Source organism: Protopterus annectens, chromosome 9.part0 (assembly GCF_019279795.1).
Source record: "Protopterus annectens isolate FY-2018-M chromosome 9.part0, PAN1.0, whole genome shotgun sequence".
NCBI classification, from domain to species: Eukaryota; Metazoa; Chordata; order Ceratodontiformes; family Protopteridae; genus Protopterus; species Protopterus annectens.
Genome location: NC_056743.1, coordinates 1,293,061,727 through 1,293,078,400, shown reverse-complemented (window position 1 = coordinate 1,293,078,400; position 16,674 = coordinate 1,293,061,727).

Genomic DNA, 16,674 nt, shown 5'->3' with positions numbered 1-16,674 from the left:
GAATACATTTTTTTCTAAGATCTTGCAAAGAGAGGAAAAGACTGCAATTGGTCTGAAGTTTGTTATTTTAGTGGAGTTTCCCCCTTTATGAAGACAGATAGATGGGACATATGAGTCACGAATGGATAATGGATCAATTGATCAAGATAAAGATTGGGTAGAGGGGGCAGGAATCTTTGGATATTCATATGGGAGATTGGCTACAGAGGGTGAGCACAGCTTAGGTTTGTGCAATAAATGTTTTATACAGGAAGTAGAGACAGATTTTAAGTTGAAAATGGCATTGTTAGAGCTTTGAAGTTTGTCAGGGGTAGCAGGAGAAGGGAGTTTTGGGTGAGGGTGGCTAATGAATCTATAAAGTGGGAGTTAAATTTAGAAGCATTTTCTAAGGGACAAAGGTTATGGGTACTAGGAGTTCCAGGGTATAATATTTTCTTGATAGTGGACTAAAACTTTAGGGGATCGTTTTTTGGTTATCCTGTGGGTTTCTTCGCAGCAGCAACTTTTTTTGGTCATGTTTTGAAGTTGTTTGTAGGTCTGTAGGTGAGCTTGAGATTTGCATTTTTGCCAGTTTCTCCACGCGTTGCCTCTCTTTTACAATAACTGTCTACTAGAAGGGGATAGCCAAGGTGACTGGGTGAGTTTAACTCTCTTTTTTTCTTATAGGAGAAAGGCTATAGAGAGTGTCAAGAAATATTGTATTAAACTTTAGGACATTATCTAGTAGTAGGTAATAGAGGATGGACCAATTAATGTTATTAAGGATGTCATTAAAGATCTTGGAAATGAAATTGTAGAGGTTACGGCAGTCTTTATAAAGCTGCTGTTTGATATGGTGAGTTGCTAGTCTCCAATCATAGGTGGGATGGTGATCACTGAGAGAATCTGGGAGGGGTTTTGGAGAATCATAAAGGTTTGGATTGGAGACTAGGATCCAGTCCAGAATAGCCCCAGTACTACTAGCTTCGTTGAAGAGAGGATGTGAAGTTATGAGCTGTTTAAAAGCATATACATTGATACTAGTGGAAGAGTAGTCTGATGTGAAGATTTGCCAGTTAATATTGACATCACCAAGAATTATTATTTCATGAGAAATGGAACTAGATACCCCAGTGTAGGATGTCTTCCAGAATAGGGATGCTATTTCCTGGGGGAATACATAGGGCAATTATATATAGCGTGTTATGCTCGTTTAATTTACAGTGAGAGGCAAAGATCTCAGCAGAGAGGAATTTAGGTAAATAAATAGAAGGGGAGACAGAGAAATGGTTAGAGAACATGATTGCTACACCACCACATTTTTATTTATCTGTTAGAATGGATGCTAGCATAACCAGGGGGCAGAATTTCAGTCTTTTATATGTGGCTTGAGCAAAGTTTCTGTAAGAATAATAATGTTTGGGGAGTAATGCATGATCCAGGAATAAAATTCAGAGACCTTGCTTACTATACTTTGAATATTCATGGATATGATTTTCAAAAGATTTAATAGATGCTGTTACAGCAGAAGAGGGAGTGGATGGAAAACAGAGGCGGTCGGGACCTGGGTTTGGGTGGACATCGACAAATAATATAATCTTTTTATAGTATGCATACACTAGTGAAGGTTTAGGTATGTTAGTATTAAATAGAAGGGTTAAGAATTTTATATCTGAAAATGAGATAGGGGTAAGCCAAATAAGCTAAAAGTAATAGTGAATGGCTGGCAAGTGACATAGGCAGTGTGAGTAAAGGTGGGGGACTGAGAAATAAGTAGGGTAAGGTATCATATAGCATTCAAGGTATGATAGTAGTATGAGTAGATGTGTGAATAGAAAGATGAGGAGCATATTTGGTGTGTATTACAAACAACAGTCTTGAAGATGATGGCAAAGAGACATATATGTATATATAATTACACTATAGAAGGAAATAAAAAGAATTAGACAGGCATTTGAATAGGTATGTAGAATATGTGATGCTAAAATTGTGGAGCAGAGAGAAGGCGGGAAGGAGAAGAGGACTGCTGTAGAGATACAAGATATATAAATATATAAAAAAAATATATATATATATATATATATATATATATATATATATATATATATAAATATTTATAAGATATACAAATATACAAAACTAAACTACTCATCTTCCAACCCACCAAACATACTCAAAACAACTCTCACTTTATCACAGCAAAAGACAACACCACTATATACCCAACTGAACACACCAAATTGCTAGGAGTGGAACTAGACAAACTAAAATTTGACATTCACATATCCATGACCATAAAAAGTCCACAAAAAAACTAGGAGCGTTATACAGAAATAAGCAACTTCTCACCAAAGCAGCAAAGATTTCAGTAGCAAATTCCCACCTTATCTCCACCCTACTTTATGCCTCTCCAATATATGCCAACCTAAGGCAATGCAATTTAAACAAGCTAGAGACCTGCTACAACAAAATCGCCAAATTTGCCACAGGGGCATCCTACCATAGTCACCAGTCTCTCTCACTTGCTGAACTGGGCTGGCTTGAACTCCCTCACCTCCTTCAATGGTATCAACTCTCACTCGCACACAAACTAGTAAACCATCCACTAAATGTCCAATCCCTCCAGAATCTACTCTAACCCTATCGCACCACCAGACCACTAAGATCCAGCAACAAAAATTACTTGCAGATCACTAAAGCCAATAACTCTGCTGGTGAAGCACTATTCTCTTGCACCATAGCCAAATTATGTAACTCCCTCCCACCCACAATTACCTCCATACCATCATGCACCCACTTCAAAACACTCTAATATCACCCACCCCATCCAACCACTACCTTTCTTTCCACTCCACTAACTACCTTGATTACAGCAAGCTCAGATGCTCATAAGCCTAGTACTTATTATACAGCAGGAACTTCTTATTGTAACATTTGTTAATGTCTATTATGTACTTCACAGATAAAGATTCTAGTTGTCTGCTGATGTACTAAGTTCTACATCTATGAATATGTTGTAAGTAATTGCTATGTAAATTGTTAATCGCTATGTAATCCAATGTAACTACTGTCTGTTTATTTTAACTGTGGATCTTTTCTCCCCGGGCCTCCTCTGAAAATGGACCTACGTCCAGTCGGACACTCCCAGTCAACAAATATAAATAAATAAATAAAATATAAAGGAGAAAAAATGCTAAAGAGAAAGGAGTGTAATAGATGGCAATAGTGGGTGTAAACAATGAAATGGAGGCTGAGGAGTGCTGTGGAAGAGAGGTATAACTACACAGGTGGAGCCTCAAGGGTGAAGACAGAGATAGTATGATTTGGGTAGTGGGTGTTGGTGACAGATGAGGGATAGCAGACTGATAAGTTGCTTGGATAAGAAGAGGACGAGTTATGCAGAGGAAGAGGGGGGTTATGTAAGTATAAAACTAGAGATAGTGGGGTGGGTGGGTTGGATTTGGGAATAGGGTAGGAGAGCAGAGTGAGCCCGAGCAAAGCGGGCTGCACCAGCTGAAATGGCAAAGCATGGACAGGGAGAAAAAGAACTATTATAGACTTAGAGGTGAGCAAGATAAGAAGTCTTATATGGTAGAAAGAGTAAAAATGTAATGTCACTAGAAACGCTGTTAGAAGAGCAAGGGAACAAATAATAGCAGAAGGTGAAATGTTACAGAGTCATAGTAATTATATGAGGGTTGGCAGAAAGTTTCAAAGCAGTGGGTTAACCAGGTGTAGTTAGCAGAAAAGCCTGCTTAAAGAGATAGTAAGTATTGCAGTTTATTTTTGTTATGTTTCAGGAAGGGTAAGGTCACTATTTACATGTTCCAGACAGTGAATGCATTGGAGGTTATAGGGGCAGACAGACATACTGCAGCAAAAACCAAGTAAGGTAAAGTGGGGTAGGACTTTTGCAGTGGGTATATAGCATAGATAACGGATAAAGGATGGGAGCCTCAAAGAGGTGGCCACATCTTCCCCTATAAAGAAAATTACCAGGGAACGTGTTACATGACCCTGCCCTACTTGTTACAGAGGAACAGGATAGCTATGTTAGACATGACATTAAATAACATACATTAATATTCCTCTCTTCTGTGGTCCCTAATAGGGTCCTTATTAGGGTAAACCTCAGTCTTGGCTGATGTTTGCTGGACAATAATGGTTTGACTGATGCCGGTTCAGTGTAATAGTTGAGGAAATCAGCAAGCAAAGAAGAGTACTATTGTTGGAATTGAATTAATCCTCAAGTCTTGGTGAGTACATTCATAAGGTAGATCCTGTTTTTCACAAAATCTAGTTCCTCTCGGGAGCCTTGAACCAGGTTTCTCTTCCACAGCACTCCTCAGCCTCCATTTTATTGTTTACACCCACTATTGCCATCTATTACACTCCTTTCTCTTTAGCATTTAGCAAGGCAAATATCTATTCCAGCAGAGTGCTGCCCCGAGATCTCAGATGCTCAGGTAAGAGCTGCCCTCTCCAAAGCAAAAAACACAGCATCAATGGGACCAGACGGTGTCCCGGGCTGCATCCTACATGAACTCCAAGAAGAGCTAAACCCAAACATAAAACTACTGTTCAATCTCAGCCTTACTACAGGATATGTACCCAAAGAGTGGCGTACAGCAACAGTGGTCCCTCTCCACAAAGGTGGTGCCTCAACAGATACTGGAAACTATCGCCCCATAAGCCTGACTAGCTTGGTCTGCAAAGCTATGGAAAGGATCATCATGGACCTCATAAATAAAGATATTGGGGAACTACAGACACTGGATCCTACCCAGTTCGGCTTTGTTAAGGGCAGATCCTGCCTCTTAAACCTGGTCGATTTCTTTGAAACAGTCACCAAGGCCATTGATGAGGGGAAGGTGGTCCACACAGCCTACCTGGACCTCGCAAAAGCCTTCGATACAATACCCACTCGGGCATTATAGATAAGCTCACCAGCTTAAATATAAACCCCTATGTCACTAGATGGGTTGCAAACTGGCTCAAGGACAGAACCCACATGGTTAGAATTGCTGGAGTCATGTCAGACTCCAAACCAGTTACACGTGGCATCCCAACAAGGCTCAGTCCTGGGACCTCTCTTGTTCGGTATATATTTCTCGGAGGTACAGGCCAACACGGAAGGACTGTGGCTGACCAAGTTTGCAGATGACTGCAAACTGGGCGCCATAATCGACTCTCCAGCCAACACAAGCATCCTCCAAAAGGGCCTCATAGAAACAGACAACTGGTGCCAGAGCCATGGCCTCAAGCTAAATGCCAAAAAGTGTATAGTCATCCCCTTTGGCAAAAACAAAGTGCCCACAAATTACCACATAGGTGGTAATCCATTAAGTACAGAAGAAGTAATTAGGGACCTGGGGACCCAAGTTGATAGCAATCTCTCATTTGACAACCACGTGGCCAAAGTGATTAGAAAAACATTTTATATAGCCCGCCTAATCATAAAGGGATTCACATCTAGATCAGGGGAGGTCATCGTGCCTCTTTACTCATCCCTCATCAGGCCCATAATTGAGTACAATGCCCCTTTTGGGATGTACCTTACCAGACACCTGCAGCAACTGGAAAGACCCCAAAAGTACCTCACCAAGAGGATCAAAGGGCTCAAACAGATGCCATATGCTGCCCGGTTAAAGAAACTCCAGCTCTACTCAGTGGCATACCACCTGCTCAGAGGCGATCTGTGCCTGACGTATAAAGCCATGTCCAACCCGGAATTAATGGACATGCTGCACCTCAGAAAATCCAAATCCCATCAAGCTACGCGCTCGAGAGACTTGAACCTCAGCACTGAAATAAATAGGACATGCTGAAGGGACAGATTCATAACCCAGAGGCTCCCTTCACTCTGGAATAAAATCTCAGTCCATGTTAGGCAGCGTCCCTCATTGACTCTCTTCAAGGGGAATTTTGATGAGTGGATGGGAGATCGTAGGTTTACCCCGGGTATCACTTCTGTGTCACTGTTAGACAGAGGCACAGTATACTAACCTCGAAAAAGGGCATAGAAAAATTAATTTAAAATGGGTGGCGAAAGCCAAACACACTCTGGCTAGGCTTATAAATGTCAAAAAACAGATAGGGCTCACCACGGCTAATAAAAACTCTTTTATTCCTGCAGTGCAAGTAAGCGCTTTCGCGTTCTCTCAACGCTTCATCAGACTTCAAAACAGTTACATTTCAAAAAAACATTCTTAAATATGGACACCAATACAAAGCACCCAATCAGCATCATCATAGCATCATCACATGTTTAAATCACTTAAAAAATAAAGGCATACATCATAAAATATATCTCTATCATAATAAACATAATGTGCCTTCCTAAAACATAAAAACAAACATAACATTTCAACAAATATATATATATAAACTATATCAATAAAAATAGCAGAATCAAGGAAATTCAAAAAATCAATGTTTATAAGGACGTGCTGCTAGAAAAGGTTTTAAACCAACCTTCTCATTAAGCCCTCATCCTCTATATGCCTGTAATCTGATGATCCATCTATTCTCACATTCTTCCGTTTGATTTTTTATATTCCCTAATCTTTTCGTTCTTTTCATTAACTGTAGTACACTGAACTTAAAAGAGTGTGATGTCCCTACACTTAATATGTGTCTAGTTAAGGCATTGTGATCATCCTCCTTGATGATGGCATATACATGTTCCCTCACACGTTCCCTGAGACTTCTGTTCGTCTTACCTACATAAAAACACGAACATGCCTGGCAAACAGCCAGATAGACTAAATCTCTTGACTTACAATCAGCATAGAAGTCAAAATTAAAAGAATTTCCCGTATCTGGGTGTATAAAGACATTATTTCCTGACATATATGTGCATTGATGACACCCTCTACAGGGAAATGTACCCTTCCTATTTGATATAGTCACTCCCTTGTCATTGTCCTCATAACAAAGTAACCTCTTCAGAGATTTCATATTCCTATAACTGAACCTAGGTTTATTGCCTACTATTTCAGAAATAGTATCATCAGTAGTAAGGATACTCCAGTTCTTATTTATAATATCCTTTATCTTCATATTCTTATTGGAATAAGGAATTATAATCGTATTAATAGCTGTATGATGTCCTCTGTTAACTTCAGCGGTATCACAGCCTTGGTGTCCATATAAATATGGTTTGCCCTTGCCTCTCCTCATCGAGTCGGTATTACTATAGATGTTTTCTACTTCTTTCTCATTATAACCTCTTGCTAAGAGATTGCCGACTAGCATCCCCTGTTTACAATTAAAACCTCATCTTCTGTAGTCAAGCGAGAGACTACTTGGGGTCTGGCTCTCTACTATATTACCATAAATATGTTGTGGATGCATGCTACTACGATGTAGAATACCATTCCTCCAACAAGATTTCCTGTATATTTCTGAATGTACCACCCCATTTCTCTTTGATATCTGTACATCTAGGAAATCAATCACATCATTAGAGCATTTATGTTCAAAACTCAAGAAATTTGTCGTACCATTTATATATTCAATGAATTCAGTTAACCCATCCATAGTCCCATCCCATACAAAAAACACATCGTCCACAAAATGCCTGTAGAACTTGATGTTGTTAGCATAGTTCATCTTGGATGTGACATATGTGTTCTCCCAGTACGCCAACACAAGGTTGGCATACGAGTTGGCACAAGGGGTGCCCATTGCAACCCCTTTTCTTTGTAGGTAATAGTTGTCATTATACATGAATACATTATTATTAAGTACCAAATCAAGTAGCATACTGATTTTAATAACCAGATCCCTGTGCACTCCTTTCTCGATAAGGTATAACCTTAGATATTCCATCCCTACATCATTAGGTATGGTAGTAAACAAAGATACCACATCTATTGTGACCAACAACTCATCTTCAGTTGTATTGTGTGCAGAAAGATATGCACCATAATCCTCCAAAAACTGTTGTGTATCCTTAAGTATAGTTGTTGTGTCATTAACTATCGGTCTAAGATGTTTCTCAATATATATGGATGCCGGCTCCATAAGCCACCCCCCCCACCAGAAACAATGGGTCTCATTGGTGGGCAGACCAAAGTTTTGTGGATCTTGGGGAGTCCTCTAAATGAAGGAATCAATGGTGAATCAACCAACAAATATTTATATAGTTCATCATCTATCACACCACATAATAATAAGTCATATAATTCTGCATGCACATTCTTAATTACTCTATCTAATGATAAATTATTGAGCATAGAATATGTGTTAACATCATTTAGCATGTTCTTCATAGTATTGGAGTACATAACGTAGTCTAAAACCACAATTGCACCCCCCTTATCTGCCTGTCTAATCACAATATTATCATTGTCCAGCCCTTTAATAGATGTAAATTCATCAAAGGACAAGTTATAAAACTCAGATCTAGTACGAGACTGATGCAGTTCAAAGATATCACGTTCACATGCCCTATCAAATGCCTCAAGCAGAGGATGAGATAGAGGTATATAAGTAGAGGGCTTCCTAAACACATTACCACTTATAGCATTATTGTTACCAAACTGCATTCTTAAACTCACACCTCTAACAAAATTCTTAATGTCCAGTAAAACATCAGTAATGTCAGCAGATCTTGAGGGTATAAACGATAAACCACGATTTAGTAAAGACAACTCAACGTTGGTTAAAGTATAACTAGATAAATTAACCACCAAGTTTTGGTAGTTGGTTTCTGGATTTTCCTCTGAAAATCGTACCTGCCTTCCGATGTCTTCCGTTTCCTGGTGTTTACCTGTGGCGACCATGACAATCTGTCCTGTTGTCGTATCGGTAAAGGGAACGAAACTGTGGAATTCAGTTTACGCTTATCGCTGGAAGATGTATTCACTGCTGTTTTGTCGTTGGATGTACAAGGAATATCCTTGTGCAAAGGCTCCATCGCTGATGCAGTTGCTGCCAAATCCAAAACATCGGAAAGGCCCTCACCTCTATAACACTCCCCTCTATCTTCCGTTGAAACGATACTGATGGTCTTAGGGCACACAGATGGTGCATTACGTGATGACATAACGGCAGTGGGAGTGTTCAGTCCTCCAGAACTCGTGTATGCTGCAGCTTCAGTGTGGTTAACACGAGCATTAGCTTGATTGCTAGTGTGTCTAGAGGTACGCTCTCTCGGTCATGAAAAGACCTGGCCGATATGAAAATCAGTGAAGTCACGCTCTAACTTCTTTTTCTTTTCCAATAGCTGTTTATTATCTAAAATCGATAGCCGGAGAGTCATATCAGCTATAAAAGACTCTTTCTCCTCGGCAGTCAAAGTTTCTAAGATCAGCATCCACTGACAAGATAGCTTGTATTAGACATGTCTCTGTAAGCCCATATTGTTCAATTAATATATTAATATAGCCAAAACTGACATCCAAATTCAATTTTTGCCATTTGGTCAACAAGTCAGGATAGGTGGTACCAAAAGTGGGCATCTTGAGAACTCTCAGTCCTCTCGGTACCACCTTAAATGTTAAACATGCCTCCATATGCTGTCGTTGCCATTGTACAATTCTTAATCTTTGTAAGGTATTCTCAAGTTTACGTGTAAGTTGAATGACTTCTATATTTCTATCAATACTCACAGTGTTCTGGCCATCTCTGGTTAATTCCTGTGATGTAAACTTAAGGAGTGGATTCACAGTCATTTTTAAAAATCCTCTCAATGGACAGTTGGTATTCACCTCACTATCAAGTAGTTCAGCCATGTCCCAGGAACCGAAAGAAACCAAGTATCAGAGAAAACACAACAAACAGTACTGGATAAGGAGCCCTCTCAGATCCAATATCAAAAGTAAAAAAACAGATAGGGCTCACCACGGCTAATAAAAACTATTTTATTCCTGCAGTGCAAGTAAGCGCTTTCGCGTTCTCTCAACGTTTTATCAGACTTTAAAACAGTTACATTTCAAAAAAAAATTCTTAAATATGAACACCAATACAAAGCACCCAATCAGCATCATCATAGCATCATCACATGTTTGAATCACTTAAAAAATAAAGGCATACATCATAAAATATATCTCTATCATAATAAACATAATGTGCCTTCCTAAAACATAAAAACAAACATAACATTTCAACAAACATATATATATATATATATATATATATATATATATATATACACACATATAAACTATATCAATAAAAATGCCCTAGGGCAGATAGCCTAGTATGAACCTATGAACCTATAACCTATGAACCTAAAAGAGATACTGAAAGTGAGACAGAGAGGGTCTGGCTAAAAATAAGAATAAGCAGAGGAAAGATACAAATTAGATAAAGGCAAGGGTGATATGAGACAAAAACTAAGCTACAGTTGCTATACAATTAGTGAGGAACAAAGGGTAAAAAGCCATTAACAGTTTGTAAAATTCTGAATTACCATCTGCATGACTTAAAACAACTACCAGAAGGTAAACTGAGAGTTCATTTGGCATTAGAAACTCACAAAATGATTAATGCTTTTCAACTCATTTAACATTTGCATATTGTTAAGAATACATTAGTGATTATAAAAAAAGTATTGTGCAAGTATTTTTCTTTCCTCTAATTTTTCTCAGTCTTTTTGCACATCTTCTGTCTGGAAATTCTGGGCTTCTTGCAAAACAGTAACAATACTTAATTTCTTTCTTATCTTCAAACGACCACTCTATCATTTTTATGGCTCTTTTTTGGCCTGTCAGTTTTTGTGATTTTTTTTATGGACTACTACTTTCTTCTACAACAGGGGGACATCCTCCCCCTGAGCCTGGCCTAGCCCCATTGTAGAAATGTTTCCATGTCTTGAGAATTCTACACTATCATTTTTTTCCAGTCCTGGCACCACAGTGCCTACCAGAATTGTGCACTTTTTTACCTTGGGGTTTCTGCACCCAGGTATTTTTTAACCTACTTTTGTCCATGATATATGCAATATAAAATACAGTCTATATATCAGTGTTGTCTTGGTTAGATTTTGTGAAAAACAGGATCCACCTTATGAAGGTACTCACCAAGACTTGAGGATTAATTCAATTCCAACAATAGTACTCTTATTTGCTTGCTGATTTATAATGTCTCTATTTGGACTCCTATAGGAGTGAGTAGATAAGCAATGGTTTTATTATGTCGAAACACAGGTGCCCAGTAGGAAGGTAGCTGGAATAAAGAAGCTGAACCACAACAAAGTAAAATCTTCTTTTTTAATACAAAATGGTGAGCACTTTCACAATGGTAACCACTGCATCATCAGACAGTTCATTCAAACAGTAACAACACTTAAATACTTTAATTCATTACTAAAACAATAAAAATAAATGCACTACGTGAAACGCCACAATAAGATACTACAGGAGGAAACGGCTCAAATATAAATACTGTCTTTAATTAAAAGGTTAAGCTCTTTCATCTAAAAAGTATCGACTTCATCAGAACATGAGTTCAACAGTTAATTGTTTAAATATAAAACACAACCAATCACATCCAACAACAAATTACCATATTCATAAAATAATTAAATGATGTCATATCTCCCTCATGAATAATGTAAATAACATGAACAAGGATATATTAAAAAACATATAAAAAAATATATGCCATTTACATTCTTGCTTCAATGATAGATTTGATAGGTATATGATCGTTAAATCCAGGTGAGGTAGTTGCATTTAAAAGTATTTGCCATCTTACTTCCTTCTCACCTAATAATGTTTTTACATTACCCCCCTGTTGGATGGATTCAAAATTTCTAGTAAGGCAAATTTAAAAGTAGAACAACCACGGTTGTCCCTAATATGCCTATACAATACATTGTTTGCATCCTCTTTTCTAATAGCATACAAGTGATCATATATCCTGTTTTTTAAAAAAAACTCCCAGTCTTACCCACATAGTAACTGGGGCATCCACAACACTTTGCAAAATGGGCAACATTCTGTGTCTGACAATTCCCCCTCTTAAATCTCACGACAGTCTTATTTTTATTTTCTACAACCAGGGTTTTATCTTCCAATATAGCATGGCGTTGGTTGCATCGTCCACACTTGGTGGTACCTCCCTTACCTCTCTGTATATATAGTCGACCACTCTCAAATTTCCTTTTAAGGTTGCATCCAATCCTATGCACAAATATGGGTTCATCCCCTACTAGTGAAAAAATTCCTTGATCACATTTCAAAATGTTCCAATTGTTTTTGATGATCTTTTTCACTTACCCAGTGCTGTCATTAAATGGTAATGCTCTACTAAATTTGTTAGTAGTCGTGTCTTTCACTAGTGGATTACTATTCACCAATTCCCCTCCCAACAAAGGTTTATACTTTTTCCCCCACTTGCTACTGACATATCTATTGGTGAGAAGGAAGTAAGATGGCAAATACTTTTAAATGCAACTACTCCACCTGGTATTAATGATCATATACCTATCAAACCTATCATTGAAGCAAGAATGTAAATGGCATATATTTTTTTATATTTTTTTAATATATCCTTGCTCACGTTATTTACATTATTCATGACATCATTTAGTTAATTATTTTATGAATATGGTAATTTCTTGTTGGATGTGATTGGTTGAGTTTTATATTTAAACAATTAACTGTTGAATTCTTGTTCTGATGAAGTCTATATTTTTTAGATGAAATCTCTTAACCTTTTAATTAAAGACAGTATTTATATTTCAGCTGTTTCCTCATGTAGCATCTTATTGCGGCGTTTCACACAGTGCATTTATTTTTATTGTTATTAGTGTGGGACTACGTGGATATTGTGTTATTTCATTACTAAAACAACCAATCCCACCACTCAAAGTTAATTCAGCACTCAGAAATCAATTAATTACTATGGTTACATTTTGCCCTTAGTTAATTGCTGAAGTCAGAAAAACTCTGTTTAGAAACCACATGCACAAAATGTAAAGACAAGAACATGTGGATAAATATAAATAAAATACATAAAATGTCAATGAACAAATACATATACTCATGTTCCCCATTTAGTAACTACTTATGTGCATGGGTATAAGCATAAAAATATATATAAAAGTAGAAGCAGTACAAACTCAACAACTTTATATATATATTCTGCCTAATAAATGCAGGTATTGTCCACCTAGTAAATACATATGCTTTAATACATACATCTCAACAAATGCTTGTCTTTAGTGATATCTATGCTAGAAGCAGCTCAAGAAATACTATCATATTGACCCAAAGCCCTGCATGTGTTTATGTAGTCTTCTCTTGTTAAAATAGTATTATTATTTTTTATTTATTTTAACCTTCTAGATTTTAGCACTGGCTTCAATGGAACACTATCATTCAAACCTAAACCTCTATATGCTCCTACATGCAAAATCCATTTTACTTCCATATTTTCAGGAAGCAGCAGTGGTGCAGTGGTAGCGTTGTCGTCTCACAGCAAGAGGTTCTCCCGTTTGATTCTTGGCTGGAGCGCCTTCTGTGTGGAGTCTGCATGTCCTCCCCGCGGTCAAGTGGTGTTCAAAAGACATGCGTGAATGGGCGTGCCTTCATTGAATGTTGGGCATCGGCCTGGCACCTCGGCACCATAAAAATCGACTGCCAATCATTAGCGGACCGGAGTTCCGCTGTGGTGACCCCTAACAGGGAAAAGCCGAAAGAAAAAAAAACAACAACATTTTCAGTACTACTGACTATGTCCCCCATCCTATTGCTGACATTCTGAATGTGTAAAACTTGAAACAAAAATATATGGTCATCCCCTTATCCAATGTATGCTTATACCCATGCACATAAGTAGTTACTAAATGGGGAACATGAGTATATGTATTTATTCATTGACATTTTATGCATTTTATTTATATTTATCCACGTTTTTGTCTTTACATTTTGTGCATACGGTTTCTAAACAGAGTTTTTCTGACTTCAGCAATTAAAGGAAAACAATGGGATAGCAAATCTAATAGCTCTACCTGCTGTCTCCTTGACTCCCTAGTATGTACTACAGCCTAAAAAAAAATAACTGCAGCTTCAAAATAAAATCCTCAAAACTGTTTTACAGCTTAGCTTCCTAATTCTACGTACTATTTTAGTTTCATTTTTCAAACCAAAATGAAAACCGTCTAGCCGGCTTTTAAATAATGACGTCACATCTGCCATAGCTCTTTGAGTAGATCCAGGGATGTTTCCTCCCCCAAAGTGACGTCAACACTGCCATATTTGCATACTGTATAGAAGCCCCTGTGATCCTCCCACATTGTGATGTCATCGCTGCCTTGCCCAGCCCACTGTTACCCTATTAAAATGGATTAGCTGCTGTGGGAAACTTCTTTTCTATCGAAGTGAATCCTGTCGGCTCCATTTCGTGTGAAGGACTTCAGAAAAGTTTGTTTTGTCTGCATCTTCTCGAGCGTTGGAATAATTCATAGTTAGGTAAGTCTTATTAGTGTATATAAATGTAATTTTACAGTCTATGCGTTCCTAGCCATGATATGTTTTACTTTTTTAAAGTGCACATTAGTAGACTTATTGTTTGTAAGGGTGGAATGTGCTTTTAATTTGTAATATTGCTGCTGAGTTTTTAGCTTATTATTTATGTAGTTCTGCTGGTGATTTTTATTTGTGTGCTCCGTTTGGTTTTGTTTTTAAATTTGGCACCTGTATTCTTGAGTCAGAAGCTGGGGGGATGGTAAAAGGTTAATTATGCACTATTTCATTTGTTATTGGTAATAGTTAGCAACAAATTGTTTTTCGTTTAAGTTGGTTAGCACTTGATATAAAAAGCAAGCAATGATTCTTTTAGCGTATTTTCCGAAGTTTTCACAAAAGCGGTAATTAAAAGTTTTATTACGCTGAAAGTACGTTGTCCTCACTTGCGCTTTGTTGTTGGTCTCCATATGCTTACAGATGGAACAGTAGCTGCATGGCTGTAACCTACACTTCATTTGGCGCTTGTTTTACCGATCAGCCGCTGCATTTTTAAGCATGTGGTTAGCTATTATACTTTGGTGAAGGGCTGTGTAGATCGTGATGAAGAAAAGGCTTACATGTTGGACAAAGGTACCGGGCTTCTTGCAGTCTCTAATTGTTGTGTGGATTTCAGAAATAATGTGTGTGTGTCTGTGTGTGTGTGTGTGTGTGCCCACATAGGAATAAATAACGTGTGTGTGTGTCCACATAGGAATAAATAACGCAAAAGGGATTAAACTAAGGATTGAGTAACTTTAGTTGCTGTGATAATGATTTTCTTCTGGTCCGACAGTAATCTTGAAGCGGGAAAACAGACTGAGAAACTTTCGCTGCTGTGAGAATTTTTTTTTTCTGTCCGCAATTAAACTGTGCAAGCATTTAAGCTGGAAAATGCAAGTATTTCTGCTGGAAAACTTTAGCTGTTGTGAGAATGGTCAAGTATTTATGCTGGAAATGAGACCAGGTATAGTTGAAATCAAGTCAGTGAGTTTTTAGCTGCCGCTGTGTTCTGCTTTGTGAATGGTATACTTCCAATCTGCGGTCATGCTGCTGTGTGTTCTATTTTGAGTGTGTATGCACTGTAGTTGGTTCAGTTGAACAACTCGTGCTCATGCTGCAGTGTCCTGCTTTAAGAACACCAGTTAGTTTTTCAATTAGCGCATTCACCATTCCATTTGCATTTATTTAGCTGCCACGTTCAGTTGAACTTGTGCTGCAAAGTTCTTCGGGAAAGAGAAGTTTAGTGCTGCTTATATCAGGTCTGCATTGTTGGTAACACAACAGATAGTATACTTGCTTTTGTTGCAGAAGTCTATGGGTTCTACCCCCACAGTATGTAGGTGGATTTCTGGTACTGTGTTGTACTTTTTAAAGGGGATGGGTGCTGCAGTCCTGAGATGCTTCATGCAAGATTTTATTCAAGTTAACAAGTGGGGTCTGTGTGTAAGGGACTGCAAGCAAGGGGACAAGAGTGTGCATGTGTGTGTGGGACTGCAAGCAAGGGGGCAAGAGTGTGCGTGTGTGTGTGTGAATGCAAGCAAGGGGGCAAGAGTGTGTGTGTGTGTGTGTGTGTGTGACTGCAAGCAAGGGGGCAAGAGTGTGGTGTGTGTGTGTGACTGCAAGCAAGGGGGCAAGAGTGTGCATGTGTGTGTGACTGCAAGCAAGGGGGCAAGAGTGTGGTGTGTGTGTGAGACTGCAAGCAAGGGGGCAAGTGTGTTTGAGACTGCAAGCAAGGGGGCAAGAGTGTGTGTGTGTGTGTGTGTGTGTGTGTGTGTGTGTGAGACTGCAAGCTAGGAGGCAAGAGTGTGTGTGTGTGTGTGTGTGTGTGTGTGTGTGTGTGTGTGTGTGTGTGGGAATGCAAGCAAGGGGCAAGAGTGTGTGTGTGTGTGTGTGTGTGTGTGTGTGTGTGTGTGTGTGTGTGTGTGTGGGACTGCAAGCAAGGGGGCAAGAGTGTGTGTGTGTGTGTGTGTGTGTGTGTGTGTGACTGCAAGCAAGGGGCAAGTGTGTGTGTGTGTGTGTGTGTGGCTGCACGCAAGGGGCAAGAGTGTGTGTGTGTGTGTGTGCGAATGCACGCAAGGGGCAAGAGTGTGTGTGTGTGTGTGTCTGCGAATGCACGCAAGGGGCAAGAGTGTGTGTGTGTGTGTGTGCAGGACTGCAAGCAAGGGGCAAGAGGTGTGTGTGTGTGTGTGTGTGTGTGTGTGTGTGTGTGTGTGGGACTGCAAGCAAGGGGCAA